Below are 21,891 nucleotides of genomic sequence, written 5' to 3'. Positions count from 1 at the left end.
CAGTGCATTCATACCAGTAACTGGGGAACAAAACGCGCAGCAGTTGTCAAGTTAAAAGTAACAACACATGATTACAGAGTATCGATATAACGTCAAGAATATGATGTATATCTGTAAAGTCTAGTTCCGTAGCCTAGAAACTGGGATAAGTCAAAGATGTTCCGAAAATCGCGGTTCTCATTACCTCACAGTATGTCAGGGATGCCTTCTAAGTTAGAAGTTGGATAATGTCGGAGTATGTTTTCATTAATTTTCATTATTTTTCTTTGTACGAACTGCTTCCTGATTACGTAAAAATTCGTTTTCATTTTGTTAATAGTTTAGTTAACTGCAATTGATAGCCTTAATTACATATTGGAGTACTGTACTTAGTTAATATACAAAGATACGAAGCAGCAGAAACCATCATTTATGCATGGTGTCTAGATTGCACTAACAGGTCAGGAAGATATATCAGGGAAACATGTAGTGCGAGCCTGTCACTTTCAAATCATTGTTAATGCAAGTGAATGCTAAATTAGTACACTTGTAAGCTAATAATTAAAATTTAAAGTAATGAAGCAACTACCGTATGTTATTGAAGTAAGTCAAGAATTCAGAGCAATGAAACTTCGCTACACATGCGCTGCTAAATATTAAACATTCCATAGCGTAGTAGGTAGATGTACAATGACAAGCAGTCATCAATCAATTATTATAGAGAAATTATATATGTAACTGAAATATGTACACAATATGTGTGTTTAGGAATCACTGTACATCAAAGCATGAACATGAAAATGTGGACTGAAGTACACAAGTCATTATCTGTTTCATTCTGATATTTGGGCACACTACTACTGATGATTCATTGACATCATCAGACAACCTTTTCTACAAATTAATGGGTATTTAGAACACAAATCACACACATTCACACACATACACAAATTCACATACACCCACACAACACAAACTTATCGATTGTATTTTAATACTATTCCATGCTCGTCGTTTTGCTTTTCTTGATGTTCATCTTATATCCTCCTTTCAAGACACTGTCCATTCCGTTCAACTGCTCTTCCAAGTCCTTTGCTGTCTCTGACAGAATTACAATGTCATCGGCGAACCTCAAAGTTTTTTTTTTCTTCTCCATGTTTTTTAATACCTACTCCGAATTTTTCTTTTGTTTCATTTACTGCTTGCTCAATATACAGATTGAATAACATGGGGGATAGGCTACAACCCTGTCGCACTACCTTCCCAACCGCTGTCTCCCTTTCATGCCCCTCGACTCTTATAACTGCCATCTGGTTCCCGTACAAATTGTAAATAGCCTTTCGCTCCCTGTATTTTACCCCTTCCCATCTTTAGAATTTGAAAGAGAGTATTCCAGTCAACATTGTCAAAAGCTTTCTCTAAGTCTACAAACGTTAGAAAAGTTGGTTTGCCTTTCCTTAATCTTTCTTCTAAGGGTATGTTCTGAGTCATCAAGGGATCACAAATTTAGCATTGGAGGGCAGCGTGGAGGGTAAAAATCGTATAGAGAGACCAAGAGATGAATACATTAAACAGATTCAGAAGGATGTAGGTTGCAGTAAGTACTGGGAGATGAAGAAGCTTGCACAGGATAGAGTAGCATGGAGAGCTGCATCAAACCAGTCTCAGGACTGAAGACCACAACAACAACAACAACAACGTTTAACAGGTAGTCAACGACAAATTATTGATTACATTTACTCAGAATGAAAGTGTCTAAACATCTGTCTTATTTCATCCAAGAAGCCAAACTTATTTATTTTTGTTTCGAAGACAGCCATAAAAAGTGGCACAATGCTGGTGATATGACGTGGTTACTGGTAACAGACATTGTTGAAATTCATTATGTCAGTGATCATTACTAACTAACTTTTATTTCTTTTGCAGTGGATCTGCTATTGTGCTTCGGTATGTATGGGTAGATTTGTGTGTACCAGGTGCCCTTCCGTCCAACTAGGCCTTGAAGTCTCAACTATAGCGACCGGCCGCCGTGTCATCCTCAGCCCTTAGGCATCATTGAATGCATATAGAGAGGGGTATGCAGTCAGCAAACCGCTCTCCTGGCTATTGTCAGTTTTCATGATTGGTGCCGCTATGTCTCAATCAAGTAGTTCCTCAATTAGCCTCGCAAGCTCTTAGTGTGTCCCACTTACCAACGGCACTCGGCATGCCTGGACGGTGACCTCTCTAAGAGTTAACCAAGACAGACACTCTTAACTTCAGTTATCTGATGGGAACTGGTGTTACCACTGAGGCAAATCTGTAGGCATGTCTCTGACTACGTAACTTGTATTACTAGCTGTGTACCTCTTGTATACATTCTTTGCTTTATAGTTTACCAGTTCATAAGTATTTCATGCTTCCAATCGAGACATGCACTTTTCGTGAGCTTTAGTGTATGTAACGGATTGTCATTTGATCTTTATCATCATTAGAGTTACTCTAAGTTACTCTATATGTTGCACACCATTACGGCAATTAATTTCGCCTTCATACCACATAGACAACGACTTTCAATGCACAATACCCCTTCATATGTTATAGTGAGGCCGGCATTTGTCAATCCGTTACTTACCTGGAATAACAGTTTAGTACATTGTCATTCTCAGTTCCGCAAAACACACTTCAGGAAAAACTGCTTCAACAAAGATAGACTGAAGTTTCTGAGTTTAGTTGCTTCTCTAGGAACGCCAAAACTAATATATGTGATTACTATTTATTTCTGGGTAACTTGCTACCAGTCTGATGTGTCTTGGCAAGATACAAAACACACTGGTCAGTAGCTGTAATCGGTGCGTTGAAAATGACAAAAGCACTTATCACGGATCACGATGCCTGTATTATATAAGTGTCCATTTTAAATTATCAAGAATTCTCCAAATTTTGAGGTTTTACTTAGCTTTTCACTATTTGAAATTCATTGATGACCATTGCTGCCCGTGCATTTTGCACACATTTTTGCGCACTTCATATCTGTTTTAATTTGTCACTGTGATCAGTGTCATGTAGAGTCTTAAAGACTGACAGCGAAATGTCCCCTTTTGAATATAATCCCATAAAGTTCAGTTAGCTGCACTCAATGCAGAACGGTTGATGATTGATTCTTGTCCAGTCAACTCGATAATGTAGTGCGAAGCTCTTTGCCCTATTCATTGACTGCCATAATTTTACTACCAAAATCCAATTCATTTCTGTTCCTGAAATATCTTTCAATCATAATTAATGTTTAAGTGAAGATTTATTGTGTGTTCGAGTATATTTATTTAATTACAGGCATAAATAATAGACATTTTTATGGGCATACATAGAAAGAGTAATGAAACGTCATATCTAATCCCAGGCGTTTCAGAACGTAAATAATTTCAGGTACATTCCAGCACATGACAGGAACTGGGCAGATTATTGATAGAGATGCAGGAGATTCTCGCACATGCCGGTAAACTCCAAGGTAGTTATTGTACACGGTCTTCCGAAAATTTTTGATTAAGAGACCATTTGTCATCGCCTGGTTCTTGTAGCTCCTTGGTCGATCGCTGTTCTGTAAAACAAGGATACATATATTTGTATGGTGCATCTTTTTAACATCGCAATTCAGGATGCATGCAATATTCATACAGCGTCCACAAGTATAGTTCATTGACAATCTCTTGTCTGAGTTTTCAGCTGGTTGCGGGGAGCCGAACAAGCAAGCTCTAACAGCTGAATGAGCCGTAGTAAAGTTACCTTCGAAAAGCACGTCGCAGCGCGTAGCGTGAAGCAGTCACCCACCGTTTTCTGGCGCTGGCGCCGTTGTCGCAAATGAAGGCTTCGGTGTCTCCCTCTAGCGGGAGAGGGGTAAAATGGGCTGTTCGCGTGGGTTTAAGAAGTGGCTGTATGGGCTCTCGTTGGAGAGTTGGCATTCGGGGCGTCAAAAACCGACTTCTCTGCCGGTGCTAGAGGGACAGCACGCAGACCGCGGCATCAGCGTAAACGACGCGAGCAGCGGCTCCGTGGTATGGGGCGTTAACTGCTCGTCGCGAAAGGAATCTTCCTGAGCGTGGGTCCGCGAGTTCGGCCGTATGCAGTAGACCGACGAGGAGGTTCTGAAAATCGGCGCCCCTTCTTGGGTCCTTTGAAACGCCTGGCAGCGGGCAGCTCGGCAGAGCATTTGGAGGTGCTGCGTTGGTTCAGTCCTGGGAATCGTAATGCACCAGAAGTTTGAGTATTGATTGTAAACAGATTTTATGAAGTTTAGTTGAATTCAGTTTACTTATTCTTGTTAATTATACAAGCCGTATATTCTGGAGGTTTCCCGCCACTCATTCTCTTCTGCCCACCCGCGGGAAGGTGATAATATTAGAAAGGGTGGTCCGTTTGTCCCCTTTTGAGGACGAAAGGGGAGGTGTCACAGTAAATCTGTGGTTCGGATTGCTTCTTTCCCCTCCCAGCGTACCTACGGGTTATTCGACTGTTAGTCTCCGCCATGTCTGTGAAAGTCTAAGGCACCAATGACTGTACTCTTTAAAATGCAAGGCACTAAGACCTGATCCATTCTCTCACCTGCCATACCTAGTATTACTAGACTCACGTGTAAAAGGTACTCTAAGAAAGAAGAAAAATTCCTTTCGCCTCGTGGTAAGAACTAGTCAATTGCATAACGAATTCCTGCTCATCTGGAAGCTGTAACTTACGTAAATTTGTGTTTATGTATATTTAGTTATAATCAAGCAAGGTTGTTAATATTCGCCATAGTGGATTTATTATATCGTTTTTAGTCAGCAAAAACTGTTGTGTGTTTTTCCAATTCAATACTTTTTAACCTTTTACTCAACGAGCTTATGTTTTTTGTACAGTTAGTTGGTAATTAGTGTGTTTTCTTGCCATGCAAAAGTTTGCCATTTTATTATGGGTAGAAATTGTTGCCTTGAAACGTGAATGTTGTAAAAGTTCGCAAGTCCTACCTTGCGAGCGTGTGTGTTTGCCGTGAGTCAACTGGCAGGAATTTGTAAAATTTGTTTTTTTATATATTTTGGAATTGTTAATGTTATTAACTGTGAGTGTGTCCCTGTGGTGTCACCGCTAGACACCACACTTGCTAGGTGGTAACTTAAATCGGCCGCGGTCCTGTAGTACATGTCGGACCCGCGTGTCGCCACTGTGTATTCGCAAACGTAGCGCCACCACAGGGCAGGTCACAAGACACGGACTTGACCTCGCCCCAGTTGTACGGACGACATAGCTTGCGACTAGACCTACCTAGTATTCCTCTCAATTGCCGAGAGACTGATAGAATAGCCTTCAGCTTATTCCATAGCTACTATCTAGCAAGGCGCCATGTGTATCATTGCTAATTGCTTACTACTATGCAAGAGATGTATTTCAACAAGAACAAGACTACATTAAAGTTAAGTATATTAAAATCTCTCTTCTTTTCTTTATAGTTTTTCATCCAGTCTCCTGTTTCAGAATTTACGCCCGTCTGCGTTAGTTTCGCGTGCACCTAGCCACTCATTGTGTCGAGACCTTAGGGAATCGACACAACAATATTTTGGCGACGAGGATGGGATGCCGCGCCCACGTTGCAGTCTTTGTGTTATACTTGCTCTAATTTGCTTGTGTCATGGCTTCGCCGCATTCTCCAGATGTACTGTCCGAATTTTTTCGCTTGCAGAATCAGCAGACGCAGGCGTTATTGGAAGCCCTTGGACAGCTCGTCCAGGGTCAACGTGCGCTGCAAACCGATGCGGCGGCAGCCGCTTCTTCGCTACCGCAGCCACACAACGCTGTCGCACCGCCATTTAGGCCCTTTGAGGCCCATAACGAGAGCTGGACTGAGTGGGCCGATCAGTTCCGGTTCCACCTCACAGCTTATGGAATTCAAGGTAAAGAGCGGCAGCCGTTTTTGCTTTCTTGTGTCGGTGTGTCTACCTACCGTGTGATAGTGAAATTGTTTCCCCGATGCGACGTAGCAACTCTGTCCTACGAGGAAATTTTGTCGGCTTTAGATGCCTATTTCAAAGAAACAGTAAATGTTGTTGCAAAACGGTATACGTTTTTTCGTACAAAACGTACGGCCGGTCAGACTAACAGGGAGTGGGTAGCAACTTTGCAAGGCCTTACTAGAGACTGCGCGTTTGCCTGTGAATGTGGCCTCCCATATTCAGATACTATGGTGCGTGATGCGATTGCACAGAACGTTTCTGATGTTCGCATAAGGGAACAGATTTTGAAACTAGTTAATCCCTCCCTGCAACAAGTGATAGACATATTGGACAGGCAAGACACACTTGACTTTGCTCAGGCATCATTTGAACCTTCGCCAGCAGTGTGTCACATTAATCGGCCCGCCCGGCCCGCTGCACGGGACGCTAAGCGGCCCTCGCGCCCGACTTCGCTGCGGCCGCCTAGCTTGCAACCACGTGCGCCGCGTAAGCAAGCAAATGCAGTGAAATCTTGCCCGCGGTGTGCTACTAGACATTCGCGTGAAACTTGCCCGTCACGCCAAGCTATTTGCTTTTACTGTCACAAGAAAGGACATGTACAAAGTGTTTGCCAGAAAAAGTTAAGATCAGACAATCACACAAATTCCAGGCCTTTTGCTTCGCGCCGGAATCGAACCCAGGACAATCAGGCTCGTGGACCTTCGCCCATGGACATTCATGTAGTACATTCCCACCCGTCCAGTGACACTTTAGCTCACAGTGACTGTGTTCGTCCCACCCAAAGTGTGCGTCGACGTCGCCGGAAATCCCGTAAAGTTGCAAGTGCTTCTGTACCTGTCTCCGTTCAAATTGCACGAGACAGTCGCTCTTGTCGTCAACAAGACAATAAACTTTTTGTGGACTTCGACTTTGCAGGAAAAGTGATCCCATTCCAGCTCGATACCGGGGCTGCTGTTTCATTGCTCAATCACGACACGTACAAACAACTGGGCAAACCGCCATTGCGTGCCGCAAATGTTACGTTAACTAGTTACTCAGGACAGCACATACCTGTGTTAGGACAGTGCAGCCTTCTTGCCACATACAAGGGACAGACAAAACTTGTGTCATTTTATGTTCTTCGTTCCTCTAGTGCAGTGAACTTGTTTGGTTTAGATTTGTTTCAATTGTTTAATTTGTCTATAGTGAATCAGGTCCTATCAGTGAATCAGACTGTGCCTTCCGCCAGTGTTTCTAGTCTTTGTGAAGAATTTGCAGACATTTTTGCACCGGGCCTTGGTTGCGCTAAGAACTATGAAGCGCATTTGGAACTGCAAGACAACGCGCAACCGAAATTTTTCAGAGCGCGCAATGTTCCCCACGCATTGCGTGATGAGGTCGCAAAAACATTGGCCGAATTCGAATCTCAAGGTGTCATTGAACGAGTGCAGGCTTCTCTCTGGGCCTCACCCTTAGTAATTTTGCCAAAACCTTCCGGAAAACTGAGACTTTGCGTGGACTTCAAGGCAACTGTGAATCCACAACTTGTGACTGCTACTTTTCCTTTGCCCCGCCCGGAAGATCTTTTTGACAAACTGTGCCCGGGAAAATATTTTTCAAAATTGGACCTAGCAGATGCGTACTTGCAAATACCTGTGGACGAAGAATCCCAGCGCGTCTTAGTGGTTAACACGCATCTTGGCTTGTATCGCTTCAAAAGACTGCCATTCGGGTGTGCATCCGCCCCTGCTTTATTTCAGCAATATTTACAAACTATTTGTGCGTCGGTCCCTACTGCTGCGAACTATCTGGACGATATTGTGATCTCAGGAAAGACGGACGCCGAACATTTGCAGAATCTCCGAACCTTATTTCAGGTCTTGCGTCAGAATGGTCTTCGCTTGAGGAAGGACAAATGTGTGTTTTTTGCTCGTGACTTACCGTACCTGGGGCATGTCATAAATGCCCAAGGAATACATCCGAGTCCAGAGCACCTTCGTGCCATTCAGGACTTGCCGTCACCGCAGAACTTACAACAGCTACAGAGTGTGCTGGGTAAGGTACATTATTATCATAGGTTTGTGCGCAATGCGTCTTCCATTTCAGCTCCGCTTCATCGCTTACGCCGTAAAGGTGTTCCGTTCGTCTGGACGACGGAATGCGAACGCGCCTTTCGCCAGTTGAAATCGGCGTTACTTTCAAATACTTGCCTTACGCCATTCGATCCCCGAAAACCCCTTTTGTTGATGGTAGATGCCTCGGATTTCGGGATCGGTGCTGTGCTTGCGCACAAAGATGGTTCGCATGATCGCCCTATTGCCTTTGCGTCAAAATTGCTCTCATCTGCGCAAAGGAATTATTCCCAAATAGAGAAGGAAGCTTTGGCTCTTGTGTTTGGTGTAACAAAGTTTCACGATTTCTTGTATGGTCGTCACTTTACAATCATCACGGACCACAAACCTTTGACATCACTTTTTCATCCGAACAAGCCTGTACCTCCACGTACAGCGCAGAAATTCATTCGCTGGTCACTTTTTCTCTCGCAGTACCGCTACGATATCTTGTATCGGTCCACTGCTAAGCACGGCAACGCTGATGCGTTGTCCCGTTTGCCTGTTGCTGAGGATAAAGCATTCGATTCTTCCGAACTTGCTTGCATGTTCATTGATTCGGAAACCGATGACGTGGTCGCATCGTTTCCGATTGATTTTCGTCGTGTAGCTACTGCCACAGCTGCTGACCCTGTCCTTGCTCCCGTTTTGCGTTTTGTTGCTACGCAATGGCCCTTGTCAACGTCACGGATCGAGGATCCTTTGGTTCGCCGATTTTTTGCCCACCAGGAGAGACTTTTTGTCCGACGTGGTGTTTTGTTGTTGCGTTCCGATAATGATCAATCCCGAGTCGTGGTCCCACGTTCGTTACAGTCCTCTGTCTTAAAGCTTCTTCACCAAGGACATTGGGGTATAGTGCGAACGAAACAGCTTGCTCGTCAGCACTGTACTTGGTTCGGAATCGATGCTGCGATTACGAATATGTGCTCCTCTTGCGTGGCGTGTGCCGAACAACAATCCGCACCGCCGCGGAAATTCTTTGCATGGCCGAAAGCCACTTCCCCTTGGCAACGCTTGCACATCGATTTTGCTGGTCCATTCTGGAATGCTCGATGGTTGGTTGTGGTCGATGCTTTCAGTAATTTTCCTTTTGTTGTCCGGATGTCTTCCACGACGTCTTCTGCCACAATCCAAGCCTTGTCTGCTATCTTTTGCATTGACGGTCTTCCGCAGACTATTGTTTCCGACAATGGCCCACAATTCCTGTCCGCGGAATTTCAGTCATTCTGCCAGGCCAATGGTATTCAACATCTGACATCCGCGCCGTTTTCGCCTCAGTCGAACGGTGCCGCTGAACGATTGGTCCGGACTTTCAAGTCCCAGATGTTGAAGTTGAAAGAGTCGCATTCTCGGGAGGACGCTTTGTTGCTCTTTTTGTCCTCATATCGCTCTCAGCCTCGCGATGGTCGCTCGCCGGCTGAATTGCTCCATGGTCGTCCTCATCGAACTCTGATGTCTTTGTTGCATCCGCCACATCAGGTTCCTGTGCAGCGGCAGACTCCTGCTTTTGCTCCTGGCGACGTTGTCTATTATCGCAACTATCGCGGTTCACAGCGTTGGCTCGCAGGGCGCATTCTTCGCTGCCTCGGCCGCGCGATGTATTTGGTTTTGGGGGCCTCTGGTGAGGTGCGTCGGCATCTCAATCAGCTGCGCCTCTGTCGTCGCCTGGGTTCTGCCGCTCCCCGTCTGCTTTCAGCGACGGAGCCGTCGGGTCAGCGCCCTGGGGACCCATCTACTGGCTCGCCTCATCCCCAGGTGTTACCGACGATGCCTTCCATTTTGCCTCATGGCGTCGAGCCGCCGCAGCCGCCGCCGGCGCCGCCAGCAGCGGACGCTTCGCTGCAGCCGCCTCGCGCCTCCCTGGGTCACGCGCCGCCGCTTGCTTCCCGTGACCAGCCGTCCTCCGCCATGGACCTCTTGCCCGCTCCGGACCAGATGTCGTCTTCGCCCGTCGGGTGCTCCGACCACATGGAGGTCGACCCCGCGGCTCCTCTTATATCATTCCGTGCGCAAACACCTCATGTTGACGTGCACCCTGGACTAGGTTTGCAGGCGTTTCCTAGCTCCCCTCGGACCGAATGGCCGGGTGCGGGTGGCACAGCCTCGCCTGTTGTTAGGCTCCCCACCTCATCGCATACGTCAACATGGGGTCCTCCCCACGGCGGGCGGAAGCCTTATCTCACGACCGTTCGCCGATTTGCGGGGGAGGAATGTGGTGTCACCGCTAGACACCACACTTGCTAGGTGGTAACTTAAATCGGCCGCGGTCCTGTAGTACATGTCGGACCCGCGTGTCGCCACTGTGTATTCGCAAACGTAGCGCCACCACAGGGCAGGTCACAAGACACGGACTTGACCTCGCCCCAGTTGTACGGACGACATAGCTTGCGACTAGACCTACCTAGTATTCCTCTCAATTGCCGAGAGACTGATAGAATAGCCTTCAGCTTATTCCATAGCTACTATCTAGCAAGGCGCCATGTGTATCATTGCTAATTGCTTACTACTATGCAAGAGATGTATTTCAACAAGAACAAGACTACATTAAAGTTAAGTATATTAAAATCTCTCTTCTTTTCTTTATAGTTTTTCATCCAGTCTCCTGTTTCAGAATTTACGCCCGTCTGCGTTAGTTTCGCGTGCACCTAGCCACTCATTGTGTCGAGACCTTAGGGAATCGACACAACAGTCCCCCCCCCCCCCATTTCGTGTGCATGATTCATGAGTTTTGGTTTTTCTATTTTGAGAACTTTTGTAGACATGATTGTCTTTATATGTTGCAGACAAGTTAGGTTCTGCGCTATTTAATGAGCCTGAGTGAGGCTGTTGTGGGCGGCCGTAGCTACGGCTTTTGTAACCAAATGGGAAAATTGTCTGCCCAAAAGTGAAGCTATATATTCAAATTGTATTCATTTATTAATGGAGTGAAATTCACCTGTAATTTAGCTGAGCTTGAAATATTATACAGCGTCGCGTTGTATACGTTAAATTGCTTGCCTGTACTTGCCTGTTACTGGCGTGAAATTTTTTATAATAATTTATTAATTTATAAGTCCTTTCCTATCGTAAATTGTGACTTATTCCTTAAATGATTGTTGGTTTTTTTTTTTTAAATATCGTAAAGTCTTGCACCAAATTTGAATAAATTGTGTTACTGAAAATTGTGTGTAATTTCACCAGTTATTCCTTGGCACCTACTTCCACTTTACATTTTGTGTATTAATTGTGATTAAAATACCTTTGGTGAACCAGTAGTAATTTTACAGTTCACTGAAACCGACACACAGACAGCCGGGGGGGGGGGGGGGGGGGGGAAGTGGTGGCGCGGGGCTAAAATGTTGTGCTGTCCTCACACTTCTGGCATTACACTGTAATGTGCTTACTGGTTTTGCATGTGACGGCCGTTCAGTTACTTTGTGACGGCTAGGGTACACGCATGTACTGACTGTACTGTCAGAACGCCAATGCTGCCAGTGGCCAGAAATTCTCGTGGGTAGTAGTCGACTGACGTCTACCAGCTTCACCCTGTAACACCTCCGTTTATTTATCCCGACCTGATCTGATCGGATAGCAGCCCAATAATTATTATTAATGTGACCGTGTACCTAATGGGGCTGGCAATCGGAATTGACTGCTACGGAAGTTGTTACTTTCCAGTTCGCCCTTCTCAATACTGTAATAAAGAAATGTCTGGTAACAAGAAAAACACCAACACAGTTTCACTAATTACGAACCTATATTCGTCTCAAAAACATAAAAAGGAGGAGACAGCCACTGCCTTCGTCATACATATCTAATTACGGCTAATCTCAGCACAGGCTTCTTCATTTTCCATTATCATCACACGCTAATCCATCACTGCATCCAACACTGGAATGCAACACTGCAATCCAAGGTGATGCCGGCGCGGTAGACGCGAAACCAAAATATCGGCACTAGAAATGTCACTGACCACTTCCGTAATGATACTTCTTCACTTTCCCGGTATTATTTCTAGTTCAAAAGGGGTCTAACCACGGCGATGGCGACTCCCTTCTCCGTTAAAGCCTTGCATTACAACAACTAGCCTCCACACACGCTCTACCCGCAACATGGCACTCGCTCAACTCCACACTCGCTCTCGCAACACGACACAATCGATTGTTCGCCCTATCGACCTGTACCGAGTGCAAATTTATAGTAAGGGCCTACAGACCCCTTACAACCTCATCCAGAACCAGAGAGCCTTCGCTCAGGACACTGTGAATAAACTATACGTGAAATACTGTGACCTTCATACACACTGTCAACTAGAAGTAAAACAATTTGAACAGAGAATACACTACGAAACCTGGCAGTTGAAAAACAAGTAATGTGTCCTAACACAACTCTTTTTGCAATGTATTTTATCAATGTCTTACTTTCTGTCCGTTTTTTGAGTTGTTGAAATTTATGTTGATGCTTATTGCTACTACCAATAAATAATTATTCACACAGCGTCAGTATGATTTCGGTACTTCAGGACAAAGATTATCGCCACGCTATTCTTTCAAAAGTGTGTTGGCAAGAATCACAAAATAAGAACTAATCAAGGAGACCCTGGAACGGTGCAACCGAATCGTCACTCAAATAATCTGTTATCGCTGTAATTTTTATGTTAGTCTCGTCCCATAGTTTGACTTGCGTGCGCCTTTTATTCTACAGAATGTGACTTGGTTTGGTTACAAGAGTAGCAATCTGTAAATCTGCTAGGGCAAAAACAGGAACACCTCTGCTGTCTTAGTTGGAACGTGCTCGAAGAGACAGCCTCCTGTCGTGATCACTAACGTAATTAATTATACTGATACTACAACGAAGCTAAACGGATATGAACAGTTAAACAGTCAATGAACAAAGCAGCAACATCTCGTGTCTCCGGACTCAGTAGTAACTGGATGTTCTCTCTATTCATGGAGTGAGCATAACTCTTATGTAGGAGAAAATGACATGTTTTACCTTAAGCAAATGTTTTATTTAGAGAATTTTAGGTATTACAAAACTTCGAATCATCCAAAGAGCGGAATCTGTTGCTGTGATGCAATTTATGAACACGTCTCACGCATCAGCAGATTAGAATAACTTCTCTTAGTACCAACCATAACCTTAGCGACTACTGGCCTTTCTCACAGATCTGTTAGGAAAACTAGATTGCTGTGGCCACACTGTATTACGGCTGTTGATATTTTTAACAATATCTGGAATCCGATATGTCGATATTTAAACAATATCATTATAGGCCCTAGACATATCGGAAAACGTATCGATATAACAATAGAAAAAATATCGACTTACCGGCCGATAAAAATACTGGCTGCACATTGTAAATATACTGCCGGTTTTACAGCTGTATATTTAAATATTGACTTATTAGATATTCTGTAGATTGACAAGCCAGCAGCCTGCTTATCCCCCTTAGAGCAAGACTTGCAAGCAACCGATGGGTCCGTTTTTCTGTTTAGTCACATACCGGATTTGTCTGGAACACTTCATATCGACTTCCCTGTTTTTTCATTTCTGCAAACGCCAGCGACATATGACTTGTAGTGTCAAAATTATGTGGTGAGGTTAAACATTGCAGTTTCTGTTGGTAGTACCGAGCGGCGATTTCGTCATAATTTCCCCTCACATGTCTCCGCCCAACGCAATGACCTGTTTCGTCATCTATATTATTTTCATTAATTTCAGCAACTGTTTTTGAACAATATTGATACGATGAAGTAGCACACTATGTGCGTTAAAATTTGTTTTTTTAACACAACTGGTGTGCTATTTCTTCTCATCAGAAATCTTGTTATGCTGTTCACACCCCAACCCAGTGCAATCGGACTTCTCTTGTGCCAGTTATACTTACTTCAGACAGTCAAAGAGAAAGGCTCGATGCGATGAAAGCTCAAAAAGTAGTCAGACGGCTTCCCACAGTGAAAACAAAATTATGTCCTACTACAATTTTAAATACTTACCGAAAATTGCGAAAAAATATACACTACCGGCCATTAAAATTGCTACACCACGAAGATGACGTGCTACAGACGTGAAATTTAACCGACAGGAAGAAGATGCTGTGACATCCAATGGATTAGCTTTTCACAGCATTCACACAAGGTTGGCGCCGATGCTGACACCTACAACGTGCTGATATGATATTTCTCATACACAAACAGCAGTTGACCGGCGTTGCCTGGTGAAACGTTGTTGTGATGCCTCGTGTAAGGAGGAGAATAAGGAGGAGAAATGCGTACCATCACGTTTCCGACTTTGATAAAGGTCGGATTGTAGCCTATCGCGATTGCGGTTTATCGTACCGGGACATTGCTGCTCGCGTTGGGTGAGACCCAATTACTGTTAGCAGAAAATGGAATCGGTGGGTTCAGGAGGGTAATATGGAACGCCGTGCTGGATCCCAACGACCTCGTATCACTAGCAGTCGAGATGACAGGCATCTTATCCGCATGGCTGTAACGGATCGTGCAGCCACGTCTCGATCCCTGAGTCAACAGATGGGGACGTTTGCAAACAACAACCATCTGAACGAACAGTTCGATGACGTTTGCAGCAGCATGGACTATCAGCTCGGAGACCATGGCTGGGTTACCCTTGACGCTGCATCACAGACAGGAACGCCTGCGATGGTGTACTCAACGACGAACCTGGGTCCACGAATGGCAAAACGTCATTTTCTCGGATGAATCCAGATTTTGTTTACAGCATCATGATGGTCGCATCCGTGTTTGGCGACATGGCGGTGAACTCACATTGGAAGCGTGTATTTAGCCGGCCGAAGTGGCCGTGCGGTTAAAGGCGCTGCAGTCTGGAACCGCAAGACCGCTACGGTCGCAGGTTCGAATCCTGCCTCGGGCATGGATGTTTGTGATGTCCTTAGGTTAGTTAGGTTTAACTAGTTCTAAGTTCTAGGGGACTAATGACCTCAGCAGTTGAGTCCCATAGTGCTCAGAGCCATTTGAACCATTTTTGAAGCGTGTATTCGTCATCGCCATACTGGAGTATCACCCGGCGTGAAGGTATGGGGTGCCATTGTTTACACGTCTCGGTCACCTCTTGTTCGCATTGACGGCACTTTGAACAGTGGACGTTACATTTCAGATGTGTTACGACCCGTGGCTCTACCCTTCATTCGATCCCTGCGAAACCCTAAATTTCAGCACGATAATGTACGATTGCTTGTTGCAGGTCCTGTACGGGCCTTTCGCGATACAGCAAATGTTCGACTGCTGCCCTGGCCGGCACATTCTCCAGATCTCTCACCAACTGAAAACGTCTGGTCAAATGTGGCCAAGCAACTGGCTCGTCACAATATGCCAGTCACTACAGTTGATGAACTATGGTATCGTGTTGAAGTTGCATGGGCAGCTGTACCGGTACACGCCAACCAAGCTCTGTTTGACTCATGCCCAGGCGTATTAAGGGCGTTATTACGGCCAGAGGTGGTTGTTCTGGGTACTGATTTCTCAGGATCTATGCACCCAAATTGCGTGATTAATCACATGTCAGTTCTAGTGTAATATATTTATCCAATGAATACCCATTTTTCATCTGCATTTCTTCTTGGTGTGGCAATTTTAATGGCCTGTAGTGTAACATAAAAATATCGGCACACGACACTGCCATTTCGATACATCGATAAATTGGTGAACTTTTTGGAAAATGTATCGTTATATCAATATTCTACAGACAGCCCTACACTGTATGGTCGGGGGCTCATTCAGTGTTGCATACGATCCCCAACTATATAACCGTTTCACTGCGTTTCCCGTAAGAGCTCAGAGTCGGTGTAAGCCAACCGATTTCACTCAGACTGATCATTCAGACTCCTCTATCTTTGTTGGTGGTACTACGACCACAGGCACGACGACACACATCGACACGTACAGGCACTTCTCAGATTATTTCCGGCTGAACTTGCAGCCTCCAAAAGAAATCAGTTATTGGCCTACGCACACATTCCCTCTATGAAAACTGAACTTTTGCGTCATCCTTTACAGATTTTGCAATCTTCGCCAATATTAGTGTATAAACAGATCTAATTACACGTGTACTGTCGGCTCTTTTCTTAGAATAACTTACAGTAACCAACAAAGACGTAAACGAACGCATTCAAAATAACGTAGCTCTTAGAGAATTATTCGCTGATGATTGTAAAGAAATAGAATGCCTGCATTTAGAGACATTACTTATTTGCTTTCCGCAGAACCACTGCGTACATGTAGCCGCCGTGGTTTCTTTGGCCGCCATTTCGAAAACGAGAGTGTTACAGTTCGAGGAATTACATAATTTGTCATGCGATCAGCGTATAAACGCGCTGTTATAAGCAAGGAAATTAATAATATTTCACAATTTAAATCATAACTAAAAACCTGATTTGGAATGTAGCGCTCGTAAAGTCCAACGTGGATAGTGAAAGTAAGAGATCGGATGTAAGATTAGCAAACTTGAACTTGGATTCAAATGCAGAAGGAAACTTGTTTTGATGAACTGAATAAGTGAAAGTAGTATCACAGATAACAGCAAAAACTGTCAGTAGTGAAAACGTACCATCACAGAAAAACTCATTTAAATATAATATACCATAGATCCCTCAAAACCGAAGCCATGTCCAGTGGTTGGAAGAAACCAGAGATTATACCAGTCTTGAAGAAAAGCAGAGAATGTTATCCGCAGCTCTACCGTCCGATATTATTGATATCTATTTGTCGTAAAGTCTTAGAACATATTCAGAGCTCAAATGTAATGAAAAATGTCGAATAGAATGAGCTGCTGCATGCCAACCAGCATGGATTCTGAAAACATCGATCATGTGAAACCAAACTCGCACTTTTCTTGCGAAAGCCATGGACCAAGGTGGCCAGGTTGATATGGTTTTTCTTGAATTCTGAGGCAACATTTGACTCAGTACCACACCTACGCTTATTATCGAAAGTATGAAAGCATAGGGTATCGGACGAAATTTCTTCGTAGGATACAGCATGTTATTTTGGAAGGAGAGTTATCGGCAGATGTGCAATTAACTCCAGGGCTGCCACAGGGAAGTGTGTTGGATCCCTAGTTGTTCTCGATGTGCATAATGACTTTGCAGACACTATTAATAGTAACATCAGATTTTGCGCAAATTACACACTTGTCTATAATGAAATAATATATGAAAAATGTTGCGCAACTACTATCAACTTTCCACAAGATTTCGGGGTTGCAGCCGGATCTCATCGACTTCTTTCCACGATATTTCGGCTGACAACCTTACAGCCATCTTCAGGCGAGTGTTTGACACTGGAGATTGCTAGTGCAAGTCGCTCTATTTATACGTAAAAGTGCCGCAGGCGCGCATGCGCAAGTTAACGTAGCATGCGCGCCACCTGTCGATTCCAAGGCCCTCTACAATATTACTGCATCTATGGAGCGCAATCGAATGCGTGAAAAAAGTAAAACATGCACGCAGACGTTTCCAAAACAATAAAATGCAAAATTTCAATATTAAAATTACTTGTCGCTCGACGTGTCAGAAGCCATAAAAGTTTTCTTTTGGTTGAAATTAAAGAAATCAACGGGTCCCAGGCCTTATTCAATAAAAAGCCACCATCACGATTAATGAGATTTTCCGCTAAACGTATTTCCACGGATTCCTTCACAACTGAATCCCAGAAGGATCTCGATGGGGCCAAGATTTTCGTGGCCGAATAATCCATAGTATGTGCTGTGGAAATACAATGTTCGGCTATGGCCGACTTACTGGGCTGTAAAAGGCGAGTGTGGCGCCCATGTTCAACGCAGCGGTCGTGTACTGTGCGTGTGGTTTGACCAATGTAGGCTTTCCCACACTCGCAAGGTATTTTATAAATTCCAGACTTCCGTAATCCCAGATCATCCTTGGCTGAGCCCAGAAGAGCACGAGTCTTTGTAGGTGGCCGGAAGATTGCTTTCACGCGATGTTTATTTAAAATTCTGCCAGATTGATTGACAGAATGCTAGGTAAATCAAATCAGTCGACAAAGGAGATTACTTACAAACCACTCGGCCGATCCATTCTACAACGTTCCTCAATTGTGTAGGACCCGTGCCAAATAGGTCTAACAGGGTGTATTGAACGTGTACAAAGTAGGGCAGTTCGAATGTGCCCTGTTAGAGGACGTCACGGAGGAGCTGAAAACATTTAACTGACAGACGTTTGAAAATAAACGTCTGCTATCCTAAGGCATACTTACTGTTTGAAGAACCAATCGAAGGTGATAAATCTATGCAAAGACTGCAACCCTCTGTGTATCTTTCCCAAATTGACCACGAAGACGAGATTAGACTAATTTCGGGTAGCACAGAGGCATTTCAGCAACCACTCTTCCTATGGTCAATATGTAAATGTAGTGGGAAGGAGACCTAATGACTGGTACAATAGCATGTACAGTGGTTAGCAGAGTACGGCTGTGGATATAGACGTAGAAACGTTCCCATATACATTAGAGGTTTGCGAGAAAACTGCAGATGTGTGGTTACAAGCCGCTACTGTCTTTAGTATAAAATATTGACGTAACTAGTAAGACTCATAAATGAACCTTATACCCCGAATTTGTTCTCCACTTACAGCAGACATAAATTAGGGTTAATTACATCGTACTATTGGTTTAACAGATAGTAAACTGTTTCGAACAAGTAAGTTGTGTAGTCCCTCTGTGGTATCGTCCACTGTGGGTGGTACCCATCGTCTTGTGCTAATTGCTCTTTCACCATCTATTGTATTCAATGAGCGGTACCTTCTGCAATCTAAACTTTTAATTTCCCTAATTCCTTAGTAAGACTTTAGTCTTAAAGGCCACAGTCGATATAGAGTACGCTCAAAATGTATTCTGGAGCGTAATTTTCTAATATATTTTATGTATTCCATGCTACGAATGCCACCATTTAAGCTTCTACATAAACAATGAGAGATAAACTTTTCTGATGCCAATCATTTCATTGTTTTTCAAAATATTCGCATATAAATTATATACGCTGTCGTATGCGCTTGAACTAATTCTGGTGGTGTAACTCATGACAGTACAGTTTCACCAGAGGCTAGAACTGACCCCAAAAATTTATTCTCATACAAGAATAGTAAAAAGTGCTTCGCGGCGGACCTGTGCCGTCTGAGAGCTGCTAAAAAATTCAGATTATTTCATCCTAAACCATGACATGTAAGAAATAGCATACTGACAACGCACTCTTTATTCTAACAGTGCTTCGCTGAATGATTGTTCTTTGGGGTAGAACAGTCTTCATACTACAAATTTGGTAATCACACATGTAAAGATAACATGATGATTAAATCAATACCTTAAGTTGTCGACAGGCCTTGATATATATCAACGGGGACAGTTGAAAATGTATGCCCCGACCGGGACTCGAACCCAGGATCTCCTGCTTACATGGCAGACGCTCTATCCATCTGAGAGTGCGACTGCAGGGATTTATCCGTTGCACGCTCACCGTGAGACCCACATTCCCAACTTAATGTCCACACACTGCATTCGTAGTGACCCTGCCCACTACACTCATTACTCGCGGCAGACAATCTTACAGAGTCCCGTAAGAGTTCGGGCAATGCGTGTGCATGTGCATCCGCACAGAAGAAGAAGATCAGTGGCCGGTTAGCCTTAACTATATATGGAGTTGGTATCTGTTCTTTCGGACATGTCCGAAAGAACAAATACCATCTCCATACATGGAAAGATAAGTTTCAAATAGTGCCCACGACTCAGCTTTGCTTACGCTTGATGGTGACACATTATACACATTTCAGTTATGCGATATCACAAAGCGTATACTAAATACGATAGTTACGTACCTAATTTTATAGTCATCGTATTACGACACTTATTTCCGACGAGAACTTGGCCATCGCTGCACCTCGGCCTAAGTATAACTAAATTCTCATCTTTCTGTGTTGGTTCTTCTATCGGCTACAAACTTGCTGCGGCCACGGGAACGCCAGGAGATGATGCAGCAATTGCCAGAAGAAGCAGCAACAAAAGCGCGTGTGCCCTCATGGTGTGTACAGCTGTGCGGCCTGGCTTCGACTGTCGGAAGCGGTTGCAGATGGTCGCTTCCTATGAAGCGTGTCAACTGTCGCAATCTGAAGCGCAAGTATCCGACGCGTTGCGAGATTAAGCGCGGGTGTCGCTCGTATTCATGCATCGTGTTTCTACCAGAGTTATGTTTTGTCCTCTCATTTTATTTCGTTTGTATTCATAAACAGTTACACAACTACACCACAGTTGCGTTACTTACATACTGACACACTCTGTTTCGGAAGAAACCATCAATTGTCTGTCTCCTCAAATTTTCGCAAAGATGAGAGATTGGGTTTCGTTGTAGGGTTAGCGAACAATTTTGTTTTGGCAGTAAAAAACTATACAGAGAGGTAGATTGAGGAGAATATTACAATTACAGACAAGGCATGTTGGTTCTACTTTAGTACTTTATCAAAAGAATAGCGGAATGTACTCCAACAAGCTGCTGCTGTCCTAAGTGTGGTGTGAACTTCTACATGTTGTAAAAATCTGTTATATACAGGCAAACTACGTTTGAAAGTTACTTACAAGTTATATAAGCGTTTGTTTCTAGGGGCACTGAAAGCATCAGCTATAATAAGTTTTGCACAACCGACTTGAATAGTTTGAGTTTGTTTCATAAGAAACTACTTTCTCTATTCTTATTTTACGAGAAGATATCGCTACATTCAGCCACGCGTATAATTGAGTTCAACGTAATGCTTAAATCTCTTTCAGTTCAGCAATGCGCACTGAGCCTTCAGTGATGAATTGTTCAATGAGGCCATTGCGCGTTTTTCAGTCTGTGAACAATGCTGGAAGGGTTATTTCCAGTACAGACCGTGCACACGTTCCCATCTTAGGACAATAAGGGTTGTCAGTACGGAAGGCTTTCTGCGTGCACCAGAGTCATGAAAATTCTGCGACTCTCCCGAGACATATGACATTAAACAGGTTCTTCGTAGTACTCGCCCGCTGGCAACAGTACGAGCTGCCGACCGCTACCTATGTCCCACGGCTCCTAGGTATCCCTACGAGAGTGTGTCAGGGGAGTGCACTGTCGTTTTGGAGGTAACTGAACCGTCTGTGTTGGTTCAGATGACCCGTAACTGTTGCCATTACGACCAACAACAAGTGCGCGAAGGAGTTGGACGATGGAACAGTTCGAAAGGGACCTTTATCAACGACGTTGTTCTCTTCATAATGTAGTGCAGGAATTGTCCGACTGATGATGATTGTCGTAGAAGAGTGCAGAAGCAGATATGTATGACACAGACGTTCAGTCCCGTGTGTTAAGAAGTGCTCTAGGTCTGTCATTCGCTGGTCGGGCGTCAAGTACGAACGTCCGACGTTTCTCATCGATAGCGAGGGTAATCTCAGGGCTATCTAATATCGTACCAGGATTCTCTAACCAACTGTCATGCACTACAGTTAACAGCTTGGTGACAGATCGTCTTTCAGGATGAAGGTGCACTAACGCCCCGCGACCAATTCGTGAAAGCCTACCTATACGAAGCAGCATGCACTGTTTCCTTACACAAACTTCACTGAGCTTTCTTGGGGCCAGCTAATATCTACAGTTCGTCGAAAAATGAACCCTCCTCATACAGTGGATGATCTCTTGAGGGATGTCGTCGGACTGCGCGAAGGATGGTACAATCTACAAGGGATCGAGCAACATGGTACTGAACATTACCGAAGAGCAGATTTAGATTTGCCAGGGTTGCTGATATGTGTACTAAAGAAGACTGCCTGTCCTCCACCGTACTGCATCCTCTTTTTTTTCATTTTTATACGGCTTATATTTTCATT

At 44.2% G+C, this 21,891-nt stretch overlaps 1 long non-coding RNA gene across 1 annotated transcript; it reads right to left on the bottom strand.

Annotated features, from left to right (window-relative positions):
• Positions 1 to 3,237: 3,237 nt before the first annotated feature.
• On the bottom strand, positions 3,238 to 20,139 carry LOC126253060 (uncharacterized). Its single transcript, XR_007545891.1, has 2 exons — positions 19,875 to 20,139; positions 3,238 to 3,556 (listed from the first exon to the last, which is right to left on the bottom strand). It is a non-coding gene; the product is annotated as an uncharacterized LOC126253060 (long non-coding RNA).
• Positions 20,140 to 21,891: the final 1,752 nt, after the last annotated feature.

This window comes from Schistocerca nitens, chromosome 4 (genome assembly GCF_023898315.1).
Source record: "Schistocerca nitens isolate TAMUIC-IGC-003100 chromosome 4, iqSchNite1.1, whole genome shotgun sequence".
NCBI classification, from domain to species: domain Eukaryota; kingdom Metazoa; phylum Arthropoda; class Insecta; order Orthoptera; family Acrididae; genus Schistocerca; species Schistocerca nitens.
This window is presented reverse-complemented; position numbering and strand designations above follow the sequence as displayed.